The sequence below is a fragment of the Bidens hawaiensis genome, unplaced genomic scaffold (genome assembly GCF_021521415.1).
Source record: "Bidens hawaiensis isolate Kalapana, Puna unplaced genomic scaffold, B.hawaiensis_p1.1 tig00030502_1, whole genome shotgun sequence".
NCBI lineage: Eukaryota > Viridiplantae > Streptophyta > Magnoliopsida > Asterales > Asteraceae > Bidens > Bidens hawaiensis.
Window position 1 is genome coordinate 121,317 of NW_027495081.1, and position 17,626 is coordinate 138,942.

Genomic DNA, 17,626 nt, shown 5'->3' on the forward strand with positions numbered 1-17,626 from the left:
TATATCTATCTTAATTTTATCTTAAATCTTAAACATCTATCTATAATATATATAAACGAAACCTCCAAAATTCTAGGTGTCACGATATGGTTGCTCCGATTTTTAAAAGTTACTAGATTTGCTTGATTTTCAAATTGTGACCTCTCATTGATTAACCAAGTTTGACCCAAATATATAACTCTTACACGACACGGGTCATAACAAAGATAACATGTATTTGTGATTATATTATCTTTTATCTTTAACTTATATTTACGGTGTACTACAATTAATATTTTATCACAAGATTCAAAATTTAAAATATCTTTATAGCTTCATCATATCATCTAATATTATCTAAAGTCATATGGAAAAAATAAACATTCTTATATTGATACAGGTATTCCATATTTATCATAAGATAATGAGAAACAAGGTGAAGACGATTCAGAAGATTAAGGAAAAGAAAAAGAATAATAATTTGAATCATTGAGCCAAAAGTCGATGTTACAGAAGTGTTTGCAACTAAATAAACCGTAACTGATTATAAAGTCTCTTTCTATTTAGAGCTCTAAGCCTTGATAAGATCTTTCCCATATAAACAAATATTTAGTTTTTGCATTAAATCTCTCATAATAAGTAATGAGAATATTTTGAAAAAAAAAATATGTTAATTTAAATCCCTATTTAATCTTGATTGTATCTTTACCTATTATAAGTATATAGGGTGCAGTTACTGTACGCTAATGTTTTAACGTACAGTAGATACGCGAGACGATCAAAGGCAAAAAAACAAAGGAAAAAACCTTAAACGCTCAGAAAACGCTCAAAAACGGTTTTCGTGAAAAAAAGTGAAAAAATGATCGATTAACCATCCAAAATTGTTTTTTCAGTGAATCAATGATTGATTGGATATGTATTGACGATTCCGAGATGTTTGGATGTGATTTCATAGATCAATTCGTGAAAAAATGGATTCGCGTTCGTATTGTATGTTAAGGCATTATTATATTGGATCTTTTCCCATGTTAATACAACTTATAAGAAAATCATTATATATACATCATCATCACAAGTTCTTCTTCAACATCCACCAATTATAACTATAACTTCTATTATATTCCAAAAAAAAAATTATATAATAACATACTCAAAATCTTAGAAACTAACTTTTATATAATTTTTCAATCCTATGTTTTTTATTAAAATAGGTTTTTTTCCACATAAAAAACAAATGTTTAAATGCTATAAGTTTTGGACAACCATTTAACAAAACGGTTCTCATATGATCATAATCTATTTCTGGATTACTGTTATTATAATAAACAAAAATGATTGTTCAACTACATGTCCTTTAATTGACATAATATTTTGCCAAGTGACACCCCTATCTTTTCATCTTTAACTCTTAGTTGTTTATTAAAATAAATCATTTAAAACATTCATAACTTAACAACTTATCCATATATCACATTATAGCACTAGAATTCTAATATGATTTTTTTCTATAATATTTAATTTTAAAAAAAAAAGTGTTTCTTAATGACGTCCTTCTACAATATTTGTTTTAAAATTTTAATATAACATTTTATTGTTTTTTTTTTACTACTCAATGACTTATATAAAATATCAATCTTAATAATTTCAGATTAAATAGTGAATGCTTTAATTTTATACTTAATCATTGTTTTTCAATTTAAATATAAGTTACATTTAACACTTTAATTCTTGAAAACCTTTCATGATTTTTAAAATCTTTCACTTTTCGATTTTTTTTTTGAACGGCAAACTTCTCATTAAACAAAAAGGAATACACGAACCTAGCCAGAGGCTGAAACAAACACAAACACAAACAAAACAAAGGGGAGCACCATCAAAAGCCTACACCTAAAGACCCAACACGAAGCATGGAGCAAAAGACCTAGACCACCTATGAACCTAGAACAAAAGATGTAGGTCTACCCCATTTTAGAGACCGGTTGTGAAAATGCTTCAAATTGAAAGCCCCCACTTAGGAGCCAAAGCTCTACCCAACTTGAAAGATCAAAGCCACTTAGAGTACCACCTCTTCACTTGAAGAAAACGAGACCTTCTTTAAACATTTTGACTAGACCCCTTTATCTTTGCCCCCTCCCTTCACTTTTTGACTATAACTATAACTTCTATTACATTCCAAATAAAAATAATTATAATAATAACATACTCAAAATCTTATACACTAACTTTTATATAATTTTTTTATCCTAAGTTCTTTTATTAAAATTGGTTTATTTCACATAAAAAAACAAATGTTTAAATGTTATAAGTTTTGGACAACCATTTAACAACAGTAATTTTCATTATCGGGCATGCGGTGTTACATGGTCATGTGCATCAAATTTTGAAAAATGCATTTAAGGAAAAATACATGTGAATATGACAAAGTTATCTGACGATCGCTGCTATCCAAAACCTATAATGGTTTCATGTTATTTGAGATATTTTGTTGTTTTAAAAAAGTGAAGCTACTTTTTATATATAAGATAATGTTTTTTATGTTTTAAAGTACTTTTCAGTTTTTGTGAATTAGCATTGTTTTTAAACTCTTGGTATTCAGCACTTTGCGTATATATATATATATATATATATATATATATATATATATATATATATTGAATGTTAAACACAAATATTAATTTATATTACTTTATATTATAATAATATATTTATTTAAACTTCCTGTATTGTTTATTTACATATTTGTATGAGTTGTATCAATCATTTTTAAACACTATTCTTATTAAAAGTATAAATCCCTATAACAATTTAATATTATTATTATTATTATATGATTTATTAGTAACGATCGTGTGCTATTAGTAAGAAAATTTACTTAAACTAAATTTTAAACATTATATACAAGTGAAGTTTTTAGAGATTTATGTCACACTTTCTATATTAAAACTAAAGATAGAGTCAATCTTCTAATATACAACGAAGAGAGTAACTGAAAATAGGGGTGTGTGTGGTGCTGTTCGGTGTGGTTTTTGGTTAAAACAAAACCGAAAACCAAAACTTCGGTTTTTGTAGTATATGAAACGTTAGGTTTAGGTTTTTGGTTTTCGATTTGGTTTCGGTTTTTTTGATTTTTGCAATTTGATCTTGAAAATTTTAGGTCAGAAGAATGTATTTAAAAATAATTAATTTAGGTACAAATAATTTTGTTAAATGTAAAATAATAGACTATTAAACATTTTACAAAAATATTTGAGTTACATGTTTATTAAATTCTTATAAATCACCTCATATAAAATATAAAAAACAAAAAATTAGGAATCCGGTTCGGTTCGGTTTCTTCGGTTTTTATCATATGCAAAACCAAAACTAGTTTGATTTTTACAAAAAATAAAACCAAACCGTCGGTTTTTGTTTCGGTTCGGATTTTTCTGTTTGGATTTTTCGGCTTTTCGGTTCCAATTTGTTTTTTTCGGTTTCTTGCACACCTACAAATGGTGTATATAAAGAAATTTTAGAGATTATTAGAAATTTACCATCTAATTTTCTTTTTCTTTTTTTTTACAAAAAGTTTATTTCATTCAACTCTATAATACATATTCTTATTCATTCATCTAATACCAAATTAGTATAAGTATTTCACATTGTTTTGTTCTTTTGTTAATATAGTTTACCCAACCCGTGTATACACGAGTATTTAACCTATTATAGTATATACTTGGGTTACTAACATCATATTACACGTGATTTTCATATAAAATTTACATATACCTATTTAATGATAACTTTTTTATAGTTCTCCTAAAAAAAGGTAAGAACTATTTCATTATTCCATAAACAAATATACAAAAAAAAATTTATTAGGCGTTAAACTAGAATATTAAAATGAAGTTGTTTTACAAAAAATGACCGTTCGTCACCGATATAATAAATATAAAGGTGGTACCCCCCACTAAAATTTGTGTAAAATCATGACCAACGGTCTGGTTTATGAGTTTTATAATTATGGGTCGTATAAACCAAACCGGACTGTAGGAGGTGGTTGGTCAATTTTGATTTTCTTCATGTTGTTTAAGCTTTAAATTCATCGTTAATGCTATTTTATACTTCTTCTACCATTCATATGATTCCTTTTTATAAATGTATTTGTTTTGTCAAATAATAGGCGATGTCTAAAAGATCAAAAACTCATCTTATAAATTCGGAGAACGATGTTTCTAACAGGAGTTATACAACAAAGCATCATTCGTTTACCTGCTTATAATTAAAATTTAGGGGATACGTATCTATATTATATTACAACTAACATATAAGATTGTACCTACTGGTTTTAATGTTTCGGTTGATGCATCTACAGGTCCGTTGCCATATATCTCAAATGATATTCCATTATTACTTAATTTAACTTGAATTTAATTTAAAAAATAAAAATAAAAATAAAAATTTAAATTTACTAAATACATTTATTTTAGTTCCATTTAAATAGTTTAATACGAATAACGCCTATTCCTGTGTCGCTGAAAAAAGAAAACAATGAAAATTCATCCTTAATATAATAAACAAAAATATAGTTATGTCACTTGACACCTAATTTGACCATCTTTGTGTCACTTGGCACTTAAAGGTTCCAAATAAAACTATATCTCATCTCATATTGCTCAAATGAGAAATCAAGAAGAAACCAACATTTATAAAAGACAAAGTAGTGCATCCGACTTATTATTATCACTAGGGAGTGCATGAACTATTGTGTACATCTACTCAGTTTTAAAAATATTTAATGTTATCCCGATTGTTGTTTTCGGTTGAAAGCTGGTTTGCGAACAGCCAACCAGTTTTTTTATTTTTTTGTTGGTTGGACAACCAATATGGTCTAGTTTCTAAACACTGCTTTTATCTCAAATGAGTTAAAAATATTAAATAAGTTGAATTATTTGTAACAAAAATCAAAAAGAAATATTTGAATATTTATGAATTTCCGACACATATATATTTTTTCATATTGTTTAATATGTAATTTAATATACCGTATAATACATATTTATATAAACAATTTAACACATTTTTTGTACTTCTTATAATGTTATGTCGTCATTTGAATAAATTTATTTATTTTAACCCTTAGAATAACGTATATACAAATTTTTAAATTAGACTCCCATTTTTCATCCATGGGAGACGAACCCACTTCAATCTCCGACTTACTCCGCCGTTGCCGCCCATTCTCCGCCGCATCCACCCTCCCGTCCGGCCACCGGAACCCTAACCCTAACCTAAACCCACATAACCAAACCCATCAACCATCTTCCAACCCACAAAACCCAAACACTCCCAAAATCCTTAAACCCATTGACTCCACACCACTAATCGGAACCCTAACACTAACAACACCTTCATCCTCTTGCACCAATTCATCTTGCCTCAAATTCACCGATCACACAGCCACCGTCTGCTGCGACATTCAAAATCTTGATCTTCAAATCATCGGCCAAAGAATCAAAATCCTTGCTTTTAATTTCATACCCGTTAAACCCAATTGCGGGTATTTGGAAATCATCAAGTGGAATCTTGAATTTGACCCGAGTGATATAATCAATAAACAAATTGATAATAAACCCAATTATTTTAACGGGTTTTATTTAAACTCTGTAGTTCCTACTTACCAACACACCATTACCCCTAGATCTTTAGTTTTCGGGTTATTAAGTTCGGTTAGTCCGGTTACTAGCGTCCCGTGTACAGTCACGAAAACGGGTACGAAAACGCTTATTGGGTTTGTTGCTGAGGTTACGGTTTGCGAGTGTGAGTTGTGTAGTTCGAAAGACCCGATAACATTACCGCAAGGTTTAACAGGAATCAATGATAAAGATCATATTTTTACGAAATCCAAGATTGTTTATTTTTGCGGGGATGCGTCGGTTTGGTACCCTGTGGTTTCGAGAATGGTGGGAAGGACGGTGTCGGTTTCGGGTATGAAGAAGATGGTTTTTCTTGGTGAAGGGAAGTCTTTGATGATGTATGTGACCACGGAAAAAGCTGTTATTCATCTTCCGATGTGTACGAGTAAAACCCTCATTAATGGAAGGAATATAAATACTACGAATACTTCCAATGTGTACACCAGAAGTATCACTGCAACATACATGGAGGGGATGGTTGTTGAATTGGATCAGAAAGTGTTGGTTTTGCTTACGGATAATCAAATCTCAATGCCGCATGGTTTAAGAATTGGTGCGATTGTATGTGAAGTGTGATGCAACTTCTTATTTTACATAGTTGAGGTTGTTATAGTTTCTTAATATACGAGTGTTTCATAACTTTAGGTTACCGTGAGAAACTTCCATATAGAGGATCCCAAATTCACATGGACGAGAGTAATAATATTTGGATCGTGCTATAAGACTAGTATCCGTGTTAATGTTTTTTCTCCAACTGAAAGTGGGTTAGTAACTTTCAGTTAGTTTAATTTGTGTGACAGGTAATTACGAATCTCATATATTTATGAAAAATATATATGTTTTTTTGGCTGCAGATGTTACCAGGTTTTACAATCACGAAGCCTTCTTAGAAAGTTTATAGAATCACTTCAATTTTCAGCTAGATTATGGTAGTGGTAACATGTGAATTTAATATTAATATATATCCTCCATTTTTGGTATTTAGTATGTCGTGTTCATAAGGTTTTATCGCAGGGTGTTACTTGTAATTTCATCCATGAGGAAAAAGTTTGCTGGAGTTTTATCCGAGATAGAGATCTTAGGATCAAAACATGTAATTAATATTATTTGATTTCAAATAGTTATAAATGATTTAACAAACTTTGTTTTAAGCTGAAACATATATTCATAAACTTTTGCAGATGGAGGGATTAGTTCAGAAATATTGCAGTTCATGTTTACCTTTATCGGTCTTTCAGTTTCGGGTATAATATTATTATATATTATCAAAGGGAACAATAAATTTGTAATTAATATGTATAAACTCTAAAAAACATGTTTGGTTTTGCAGCATGGAGTTCTCTCGGAATATTGTTTGCATGACTTATGTGGCTGCGGGAAAGAAATTGATTACGATGCTCCAAAACTGGTTGCGCCAATATCAAATTTCATCAGTCAGTGTGAAGACTTGTTTATAAAAAATTTATATGACACGAACCATAAATATAGTAGTATAGTTTGTGGAGGGAAGTCTCATGAACAATCGACTAGGAAAATATTGAAAAGTGAAGATATGAACATTGTTTTGCTTGGAAATTTAAAGGTTAGTTAGTTTTTCAATCTCTTGTAATATGACTTTATGAATTATTTAGATATTTTTATTTCGTGCGTGTAGATTTCCGAATACTCAGGAAAATTACAGTTAGTTGATGCGACTGGCTGCATTGATGTTGTTATACCTGATCTTCCATCCGTTTGGAGCATTAAGGACATATATGAGGTAATTATATTCTTATATTGTGTTAGTTCAACTAATCTAGAAGACGTTGATTAATTGCATTGTTGTAATGTATTCTTTCAGATAAATGAGTTTAGTGTTGTAATGGAAGGATTTTCTCGAGATTTGAAACATTTGGAATTACTCGATCACGAGCCTTTTACGTGTGGAAATATTTTCAATCATTTTCGTTTATCTGAGAGAAAAAAGATTAATATTTATATTCATTGCTATATGAAAGATGCAAAATCAAGAAATCGTATTTTACATCCTAGTGTTGATCATCATCATCATCATCATCATCATCATCATCGTACTAAGTATATCCCACCAATAGCAATGCTATGGTAGGGTCTGAGGAGGGTAAGATGTAGACAGCCTTACCTCTATCCCATAGGGATAGAGAGGCTGCTTCCGGTGAGACCCCCGGCTCGATAGTAGTTTTGAATCAAGCCTTGGACATAAGACACATAACACTCAATCATCGGGACACCGGCTGATTGGTGCATGTGCCCTTGTCTTTCGGCTATCAACGCCACCACATGATGCCTGATTAACCTTCCGCCACTTTTAACGTTATTTTCACGTGATTAGTAAAATAACGTCAAAATTAGTGCAATTTTACTTTTGCCCACCCAAGGGTTCACACATATATACATTATATGTGCGCACCGCTAGCAGGGCGTGACATCCTAGTGTTGATATGGAGGAGAATTTGAAGGAGTTTGAAAGTGGATTATTCCACCTAATTTTATTTTCGCACAAATTTCCCATACAACAAAAGGTATGTTTTAATGTTTTATAATCATACCAATAACAAATACTTCTTGTAATTTCTTTTATTAATTCGAGTTCTATATTAATTTCAGTTTCCGGATGATTATGCGGTTTCAAACAATTCAAGTTTTTATGCTGAGGTCATAATTCTTCCTTGGAATTTAGTCCTTCATAACGATGTAGATATGACTGATTCGTCTCGTGATGATAAACGGTGTGATCTAAGCTTTCAACATGAATTTCCATGTACTGTTGACTTTTATGGTGAAAAGCCAACGGTCCACTCAGGTGACTTGTTAAATTGCACAAGAGCTGCAAAGAAGGTGCTTCTAGAGTTCAAATCTGATAGCTTCTGGAAATTCGAGGTTAGCCATAAATATCCATCAAGGCATCAACTTTGACTAGTCAAACGTAGAAAATTTTATTTCTTACAATATGACGGTTATTGCAGACATTGAGAATTGGCGGTTATTACTTAATAAAGCATCACCACAAAGGTCTTGTGTGCACCACAAAAGACTTCAATAAAGTATCCGTGGATTCCAAGTCACATTTCTGGAACGTCTCGTTCTCTGCTGACGCGGGTCCCGCCACTGCTCGATCCATTTACTTACATCTATCAGTTGAGCATTTAAGATTTTTAGAAGTCAAACTCGAAGAACTGAAACAAGATCTTATCAAGCCAACTAACTCAATCAAAGCGACGAGTGCATCGCCGCCATCGGGGGCCTTTAATGTGAATTTGCCAACCGGGAATTTATTATTCGTGCAAGGACGTGTGATGGCTGTTCATACGTCTGGTCAAAGCCGTCCTTTGGCCCGGGCCCATCCTTGTATTGGTCATAGAGTAACAACCACTAGTGTCTGTATACATGTTTTAGTTGACCGTAACATGGTAATTGCTAATTATCATTTATTAAATTTTGTTCTGTTTTATTTTTTCTTAAATTATTTTCTCAAAAGTTTGATCATTTCAGGTGAAGATTCACAGCTGCTTAAGTGAACATAGTTACCCAACTGGATTCGGACCGGGCGTGAAAGCTAACTTTCACCGTGTCTTTTAACAGCGTATGTATTTTTTAAACCATTTCTTCTATCATTTTATAAATTTGAAATATTTATTCATCTATATTAGTGAAGGGGGTACGCTTAAGTTGACACCCGCATCTTTCATTGAAATCAAGTCAATAATCATTGACGACAACCAATGTAACAACGAGAGCGATATTACATCTGTTACATCAGTTGAGGGGACCACAACCTCGTTATTAACAGGACCTACGGTTTTAATTTCTGAAATGGCACGTTTCTCGGTAGATAAAAAGGCACGACCTCATTGCAAGGTTGTCTCAGTTTATGTTTTGGTGATGGAAAAGAACAGCGACTCTCGTGTTGACTTTCCACTTGCTGGTTTCATAATGGGTATGTGTTTTTTGTTAGTTCGGTCATATTTGATTTGTTTAAGGAAGTTTAAGTTTAAGTTTATTTAATCCGCTCATATGCACAGATGATGGATCGTCTTCATGCTGTTGCTGAGCTGATACTGAGACGGTTCTGACTTTATTGGGTTCTCGTGAATGGTCGCCGCATAAGCGATCTAGAACGAGCTTACATAAAGCAAAAAGGAAGAAACTAGAGGCGTGCGGTGACACTATGTCTCGGCTGAGTGATGTATTGAATCAGAGTGGCGGAGTTATAATTAAAAACAATGGGTCGGTATCTGATTCTTCATGTCTAGATGCTGTGGTTTCAGTGGATTCGGAGAGTGTGATTAAAGAATCAGATGAGCAGTTTCTCAAGGGTCTAGTACTACAAGTTTGCTCCAGTAACAGTTGGGTAAGACAGACATGATAAAGTTTGTTACTTTTATAATATTTCTAGTGAGTAGTTGTTTGACATTATTATTAGTTTTGTTTTGCAGAATGTGGTTGGTAGTGTGATGGATTCAGAAGGTTTGAATCAGATGGTGGAAGAGTTACAAAGGGTAGACATGATGATGATGAAGCTGCCACTTGTAAATATATGGGCTTCTGAAGTTTCACATTTGGATTTTCGGAGTGAAGGAAGAAGCATTCTTCAAGAGCTTCTGAAATCTGAATGATCGACTCGAAAAAGGTTGAAATCTTGAAATTGAAAAATAGACAATGTATATAAAAATTGGTGATTTTTTGTAGGCTAAAATATTGGATATCTGAGAGCTTATGAAAGAAAAAAGCATGATAATTGCACTTTTCAAAAGCTTGTTCGGGATTCAAACCTATAACTGTAGGTTTCCTAGAAGGTACAGCCGGCTTAATAGTATTCCTGTTCAACCAACAGTGGACTATGCACAGGCCATACTGGTTGGTGGGTAGGTTACGGCCAACAGTAACAAAGTCGGCTGCACTATTCCACCAACTGTAGATTATGCACGTCCTACTTACTGTGGATTGTACGCAGGCCATGCTGGTTGGTGAATAGGTTACGGCCAACAGTAACACTATTCCACCAACTGTAGGCCGCGCATGCTCCTCAGTAAGGGTTGGTGAGTAGGCAGCGGCTAATAGTGACAAACAGTACTAGAGGGTGCTCCTCCTCGCCCTGTTGTCGATGAGCTGTCACCCTGTGATTGGCTCATGGGCTGTTCTGGTCAGATCTTCTGTCCTATCCATACCTTGGTAGGTATGGTACAAAAGATCTACTGGCTCATTTAGGCGGGATTGTTCCCGCCTTGCTCATTCCTTCATGTGACTACTGAAGTAGCTAGTGTCTTGTGCGTGTAGCCCTGCTGTCTGCGGGTAGCCTTCCCTGATGGCTTGTATCCGCAACTGCGGGAACAGGCGGGGTACTTCACCATTGGGAGGCTTTCCCTGCGTGTTCAGCTTGTGTACTGCGCGTAAGATCCTATGAGCATGGTGGGTCCTGCGGGAGCAGATGGCCTTTGCGCAGACGTCCCTGTTCAAGGTGAGTCTTGCAGTACCAACTGGTCTCTGCTGGGACCTACCTCTTCAAGTCCCCCCAGTCCAATGTTCTTCTCATGAATGTTTAATAAAGTGAGATGAACTTTTGGACTTTGAGCAAGGGGTTTTGAAAAGGGTTTCTAGTTTTAAGGTTCTCCGTGGGGATTCTTCCCGCGGGTTTCCTAATGTCACTTGCAAAAATTCCCGATTTTTTTGCTTGATCTTTGGGTATGATGCGGGTAGGTATGTAACCTTCTCGCAAGTCAGGAGCGTTGAGTCTCACTTGTGTGGATTCTCCTTGAGGTTTTAGTGGTTTTGAACATAGTGATCAATTATGTTTAAACCACCAATTCCATCCTGGAGCCTCAAACAATGTAGTTCTCGACGTTACCGCTATGCGGGGATGTTATTTCCGTTTCCACAAGCATTGCCCAGAAGATCCTTCCTGGTTTCAATTCCCTGCCGAGCGCTAGGTATGTGAAGGGTTTTGCCTTAACACTGTACCCGCGCTCGTCTTACGGTTACTTTACTTTCAAGGTACTCCTGGCGTCAATTCCCTGCGGGTGCTAGGTACGTGAAGGGTTTTGCCTTAACACTGTATCCGCACCCGTCTTATAGTTACTTTGTTGCCGGGGTATTCTTGGCTTCAATTCCCTGCGGGTGCTAGGTATGTGGAAGGTTTTGCCTTAACACTGTACCCGCATCCGTCTTATGGTTACTTGGTTGCCAAGGTAAGGGGTATTTTCCCGCTTACTTTTGAATCTTTTTGAATTTTGAATTTTGAAATTCGAAAGGTTGGTGAGGATAAGAACAGTCCAAACATCTGAAACGTCGTGTGACGGTTTCTTCTGACTGTGTCAGGACGTGCAGGAAGTTATGGTGACGTGACAGAACATGGTCATTCCAGTCGCTTTTTCAGGCGCGTGGGCATGATTTTTCGGGCGCGTGGCCGCGAAATTACTGGCACACGTCCTTTCAACAGCTGTTGCCAGCTTGCTTTTTGCCACGTGTCATAGTTTCATTGCACCTTTGATTTCTCTCTCCTTCGCATTAAATTCACCGCATTAATTGCGATTACTATATAAAGGGGGAGAGGGTTATTTGCAATTCACACTTTTCACTCTTCTTCTTCTTCTTAGTGATTTCCGGCAAATACTCCCCTTTCTCAGGCAAGCATTTTCCCGAAATCACTCTTCTTTCTGCAAAAATGTCCTCTCGCGATGCTGAAGCTATAGCTGACGACAGGGGTACTGCTGGTGAGTGCCAGTGTGCTCTGACCAGCGATCAGTACCGGTATGTTGTCAGGAAGTTCATGCTCGATCATCTCGAGCCTGAGTTTCCTGAATCCCACCAGACCGTGTACGATGCCCCCAGTGGCAAGATCGGGGTTTATGCTGCATTTTTTGTCTATGGGAATCTTAGATTCCCATTGACAAAATTTGTTTACCGTGTCCTTGAGAGGCACGGTGTCCATTTGACCGAGCTGCACCCCATGGCGATCGCCAAGATTCGCCATTTTGAGTGGGTGTGCCGGATTTTGGGCATCGAGCCCCATGTGGACCGCCTGATGACCTTCTATACCTGGAGGTGCATCCAAGGGTGGTACACCCTGACGACCCGTATTAAGGGTCTGAAGATTTGCGACACCGAGCGCAGTCTTCGCGCGTGGAAGCAGGAATTCTTCTACATTTCTGCCCGCGCCATCCCCCTTGCCATTAAGTTTAAAAATGGCCAAGCGATACCGAGCCTTCACGCCCCCAACTACCAGGAGGCGGAATGGTTTTCGAAGATATCCCGGATCCAATCTCCGGTTTACCGGTTTGCGGAGTCCGGGATGGTCATGTTAGGGATGAGCCGGGTGTGGAAAGATGCGTCTCTGGTTCCCATCCTCCTCGAATACGGTTTGAACTCTATTCCCTATGGTATGTCTTGTTTTTCTTTTTTGATACAAGTTTGTCTTCTAACTGTTTCTTTTCTTTCAGAGGGAAATGATTTGGAGTCGCTTCTATTTCCGCGGGAAGCCGACGGTCCCGCGCGGATGGGTACTCGTGCTTTGGACGAGGGCGAGTTGCCCATCCTTGAGTAAACAGCGGATCGGTTTGTGGAGGTCTATCCGCTGGGCCACGAGATCCTGAGCCACCGGCGGCCAGGTAAGGCGGTATTCTTCCCTCAACCCCTTAATGCTGTACCCGCTGTTGGAATTCTTGACCTGTCTTCTTCTGAGGAATCCTCAGATGCTCCTCCACTGGTGCGGAAGAAGAAAGCTGCTGCCGGCGGGAAAGGGAAGGAGAAGGCCTCCACGGCTGGTCCGGTGGTTCTATCTGACTCGGAGTCAGATAGTGAAGAGGTGGCGGGGAAGCCCGGTGGTGAGAAGACCACTGTTCCGGAGGCTACGACCGTTACCTCCGGAGAACCAACGAAGACGACGGTGACCGGTACCAAGAGGCCGGCTCCATCGGGTTCCTCCCCGCCCGTCCGTACGTTCAGGGTCAAGAAAACCCGTAAGTACAATCATAATGTCTTTGCAGAATTATTACTTCTTAAATTTATCTAACACTTTCTTCTTTGTGCAGGCGTGGATGTTAACGCATTCCGGGGTGAAGCGCAGGGGAGTACCTCCCCGCCAATGACGGTAGGCTCGGTCAGCCTTCCTGAGGCGTCGACCCAGGCGCCTGCGCCTGCATCCGCTGGTCCAGTTGCTCGTTCCTTTGAGCCAACTGTTCCGGCCGAGATGACGTCACCGCCGGCCGTGAGTGCGATTTTTACAGCATCCTTCACGGAGCCGGCGGTTACTGCTGCTGCTGAGGAGACGGCGACCACAACGGCGACCACGGCGGCTGCCACCATGCCCGCGCCACCGGCACCTACGGCCGGACCATCAGGTACGCGCAGGGCTTCCCGCCGATCTTTGCCCCCTTCCCGTCTGCCTGACCTGTTGGATGGATTTCCTTTAGGTTCAGGTGATGGGTTTGGCGGCTATCGGCCTGTCATTGACCCTACAGGTGCGTAGGGTTCCTTTCTTTTTCCCTTATGTTTTTTATCATCTTTTCCTTACTGCCTTTGTTTCTTTTGCAGTGTCGGATTCCAATGAAGTGTATGTTCCGCGATGGAACATACGCCGAGGAACAACCCTTCGTACCCCTGTGGAGTGCGTGGACTGGGCTCGCCACGCTGCTCCTCATGGTGCGTTGGGGGAAGCCATGGCTAGCTACCAGGAGGGTAGGCTAACCAATGAGCTTCGGGTTCTCCAAGCCCGGATGCAGCCGCGCGTCGAGCTGCTTTGTCGTGAAAACGACAAGTTGAAAGCAGCTCGCGCCAAGGACGTATCTGAGGCGCGTGCTCTCCGGGAGGAGAACCAACAGCTGGCGGCAGCTGCCGCCGACAAGGAGAAGGCCTTCAAGGCCCTCGAGGTTGAAGTTCAGGCGCGACTCGAGGCCCGCTCCAAGGCTGCCCAAGCTGTGAATGAACAGCTTCGGCTGGCCAGGGAGACTGCGCGAAACGCAACCGAGAGGGCTGCCAAGGCTGAAGCCATTGCTGAGCCTTTGCGTGTGGAGAATGAGGAGCTCAAGGCCAAATTAGAGGCTCTCCAACGCGCTCATGATGCCTTGGCAATGGAAGATGCCAAGAAACTCCAGGAAATCTTGGACCAAAGAGGGGTGCTTGACCACACCGAGCGGAAGCTTAAGGGCGTCGAAGAGGCTGCCGCAAAGGAAGTTTTACTTGCCAACCTTAACAAGAGCGAAGCCGAACGCGCCCATAACGAAGCTCAAGCTGCCCTCCAATGGCTTCTTCGAGAAGCGTTGCCTCAGGTATGTTTAGCTTTATCTTCTCGCTTTTCTTTTGTAAGAAAATGTTCTAATACTTGTATTTTTTCTTTGTAGGTTGTGCGTCGGGTCTTTTCAGAGACCTCTTACGATGATGCTATGACCGCAGCCCTCAACGCTTCTCATGAGGATGGGGAAAAGGCCGGCTTCCTGCTTGGTCTAGGGTTTGTTGAGAAAGGCGTCCCGCCTTCCAACTTCCCTTTGTTCGATGTGGATACCGAAGCCATTTATGACCAAGCATTGAACCAATACGCCGCCTTCCCGCATCCAGTGGTGGAAAAGGTGGACGAAGTAGCTGCTGCTGATGATGGGTTAGCTGTCCTCAAAGCGTTCCTCGAACCACCCCGTTCTTCTGACGGAGCGGGTCCAAGTGGAAGCGGCCCTGAAGCTTGATCCTGAAGATCCCTTTCCACTGCTAAGATAGACTTGTATAGATTTACTCTTTCAGGCGGGTAGTAACCCGGCCATTCTTGTAATATATCATTGAAATATAAATCTTTTTGCGGATAAGATTGTTATTTCCTTTTTTGGATTCCTTGCTTTGTAAGCTCATGACTTAGTTTTAGTTAGCAATTTTCCAAGTTTTTTAGAATAAGTTAACCTGTTGAACGTGGTTGATGATGGGTTAAAGTTTCGCTTCCTCCTTCGTGATTGTGCGGGTAGAACCGTCACTTGCACTTGGTCGGATGGCTAAACTTTAACCGTCATCTGACCTGCGTGTAGGTTTTCCTCATTTTTCCTCGAAATTTCTAAGTATTTAGGATAAGTTAACCTTTGAACGTGGTTGATAGTGGGTTAAAGTTTTGCTTCCTCTTTCGTGATTGTGCGGGTTGAACCGTCACTTGCACTTGGTAGGATGGCTAAACTTTACCCATACCTGACCTGCGTGTAGGTTTTCCTTATCCTTATTTCTAAGTATTTTTTTTTTTTTTTTTTTTTTTTTTTAGGATAACCTTTGAACGTGGTAGATGATAGTTTGAAGTTTTGCTTCCTTATTTGTGATTGTGCGGATAAGACCGTCACTTGCACTTACAAAGATGGCTAAACTTTACTTACATCATACCTGCGTGTAGGTTTCCCTTATTTTTGTGTTTATGCGGGTTTTGCCGCCTTCCACACGCAACGACTTACTTCTCCCCGTTTATGCGGTAAACACCGGCACCATTGGGGAGTTCATAAGGATAAAGGTAAACACATTATGAAAGGAGAATCATTTCCATTAGAAGTGGCTCTTGGCATTTTCTTTACAAGTTTTGGAATTGATCTACATATAACATTTGCGTAATTGAGCTCCATTCCATGTTCTTGGGATGGGAGTGCCATCGAGCCCTTCGAGCCGGTATGCGCCCTTTCCCAGAACTTGTTTGATAACGTATGGCCCTTCCCAGACTGGGGCCAACTTTCCTGGGCGTTCTTGGTTCGAAGCCTCGTTGTTACGCAGTATGTAGTCTCCTTCCTTGAAGTTGCAGAGTTTTACCCGCGTGTTGTAGTACTTTTGCATTTGTCGTTTGTAGTTCTCTTCACGCACTGCGGCTAAGTCTCTGCGTTCCTCGGTTAGCATAAGATCCAACCGTCTTTCCGCATCATTGTCTTCTGGCTGACTCAAGACCCTTGGTGAGGGTAGACCAATTTCGACCGGGACCATGGCTTCAGTGCCATAAGTGAGGCTGAACGGGGTTTCTCCCGTACTGGCCTTCTTCAACGTTCTGTTTGCCCAAAGGACGTGCGGAAGCTCGTCCACCCAGCCGGATCTGTGTTTCAAGAGTCTTTTCTTTATGCCTTCGACGATGCTTTTATTTGCTCTTTCCACCTCACCATTTCCTTGCGGGTGTGCCACTGAGGTAAAGGTGTGGGTGATTTAAAGTTCTTTTAGCCACTGTTGTAGCTTTTTGTCAGCAAAGTTGGTGCCGTTATCGCTCACCAAATTCTGTGGAAGTCCAAAACGACAAATTATAAATTCCCAAATAAATTTTTTGATATGCTTTGCGGTTGTTTGGGCTAAAGGTTTTGCTTCTATCCACTTAGTGAAGTAGTCGATGGCTACCACTAGGAACTGAACATTTCCTGCTGCTGTAGGAAATGGGCCTGTCACATCGATGGCCCACTTCTGAAATGGCCACGAAGAAGTGACTGGAACCAGTTCGTTTTTCGGGCGATGCGTGTTAAGTGCGTAAAGCTGGCAAGACCTGCATTTTCTGATGTATGCCAGTGCATCCGTATGCATCCCCGGCCAAAAGTATCCCGCGTTGTTTAGCTTGGCTACAACAGCGCGGGGACCTGCGTGTACCCCACAGATGCCTTCGTGTACTTCCCTTAGGAGGTAGTTGGCATCTTGGTTGTCCACGCATCTCAAGAGTGGGCCAAGAAAGTTACGTCTGTAAAGGATGTCATTGACGAGTTGATAATTCAGTGCTTTACAGCGTAGTTTTCTTGCCTGTGTTTTTGACTCTGGTAGTATTCCTGCTGCAAGGTAATTTATTATTGGTGTCATCCACGTTTCTGTACTGGTTTGGATGACACAAATTTCCTTGTGCGGGACTGATGGCGCTTCGAGGAGTTCAATGCGGATGTCCTTTCCCAGGTGGGTGAAGGCTAGTGATGCAAGCTTGCTTAACGCATCCGCAGATTTGTTTTCGCTGCGCTTGACATGTATGACTTTACAATCACTAAAATCACGCA

General features: G+C 39.0%; 1 pseudogene across 1 annotated transcript; it reads left to right on the forward strand.

Annotated features, from left to right (window-relative positions):
- Positions 1–5,136: 5,136 nt before the first annotated feature.
- On the forward strand, positions 5,137–10,308 carry LOC143580488 (CST complex subunit CTC1-like; annotated as a pseudogene). The gene is made up of 14 exons (XR_013143666.1): positions 5,137–6,212; positions 6,297–6,415; positions 6,506–6,580; positions 6,666–6,744; positions 6,833–6,895; positions 6,982–7,233; positions 7,306–7,410; positions 7,492–7,675; positions 8,097–8,191; positions 8,277–8,549; positions 8,636–9,079; positions 9,162–9,606; positions 9,692–10,020; positions 10,106–10,308. The product of XR_013143666.1 is annotated as a CST complex subunit CTC1-like (transcript).
- The last annotated feature ends 7,318 nt before the right edge of the window (positions 10,309–17,626 follow it).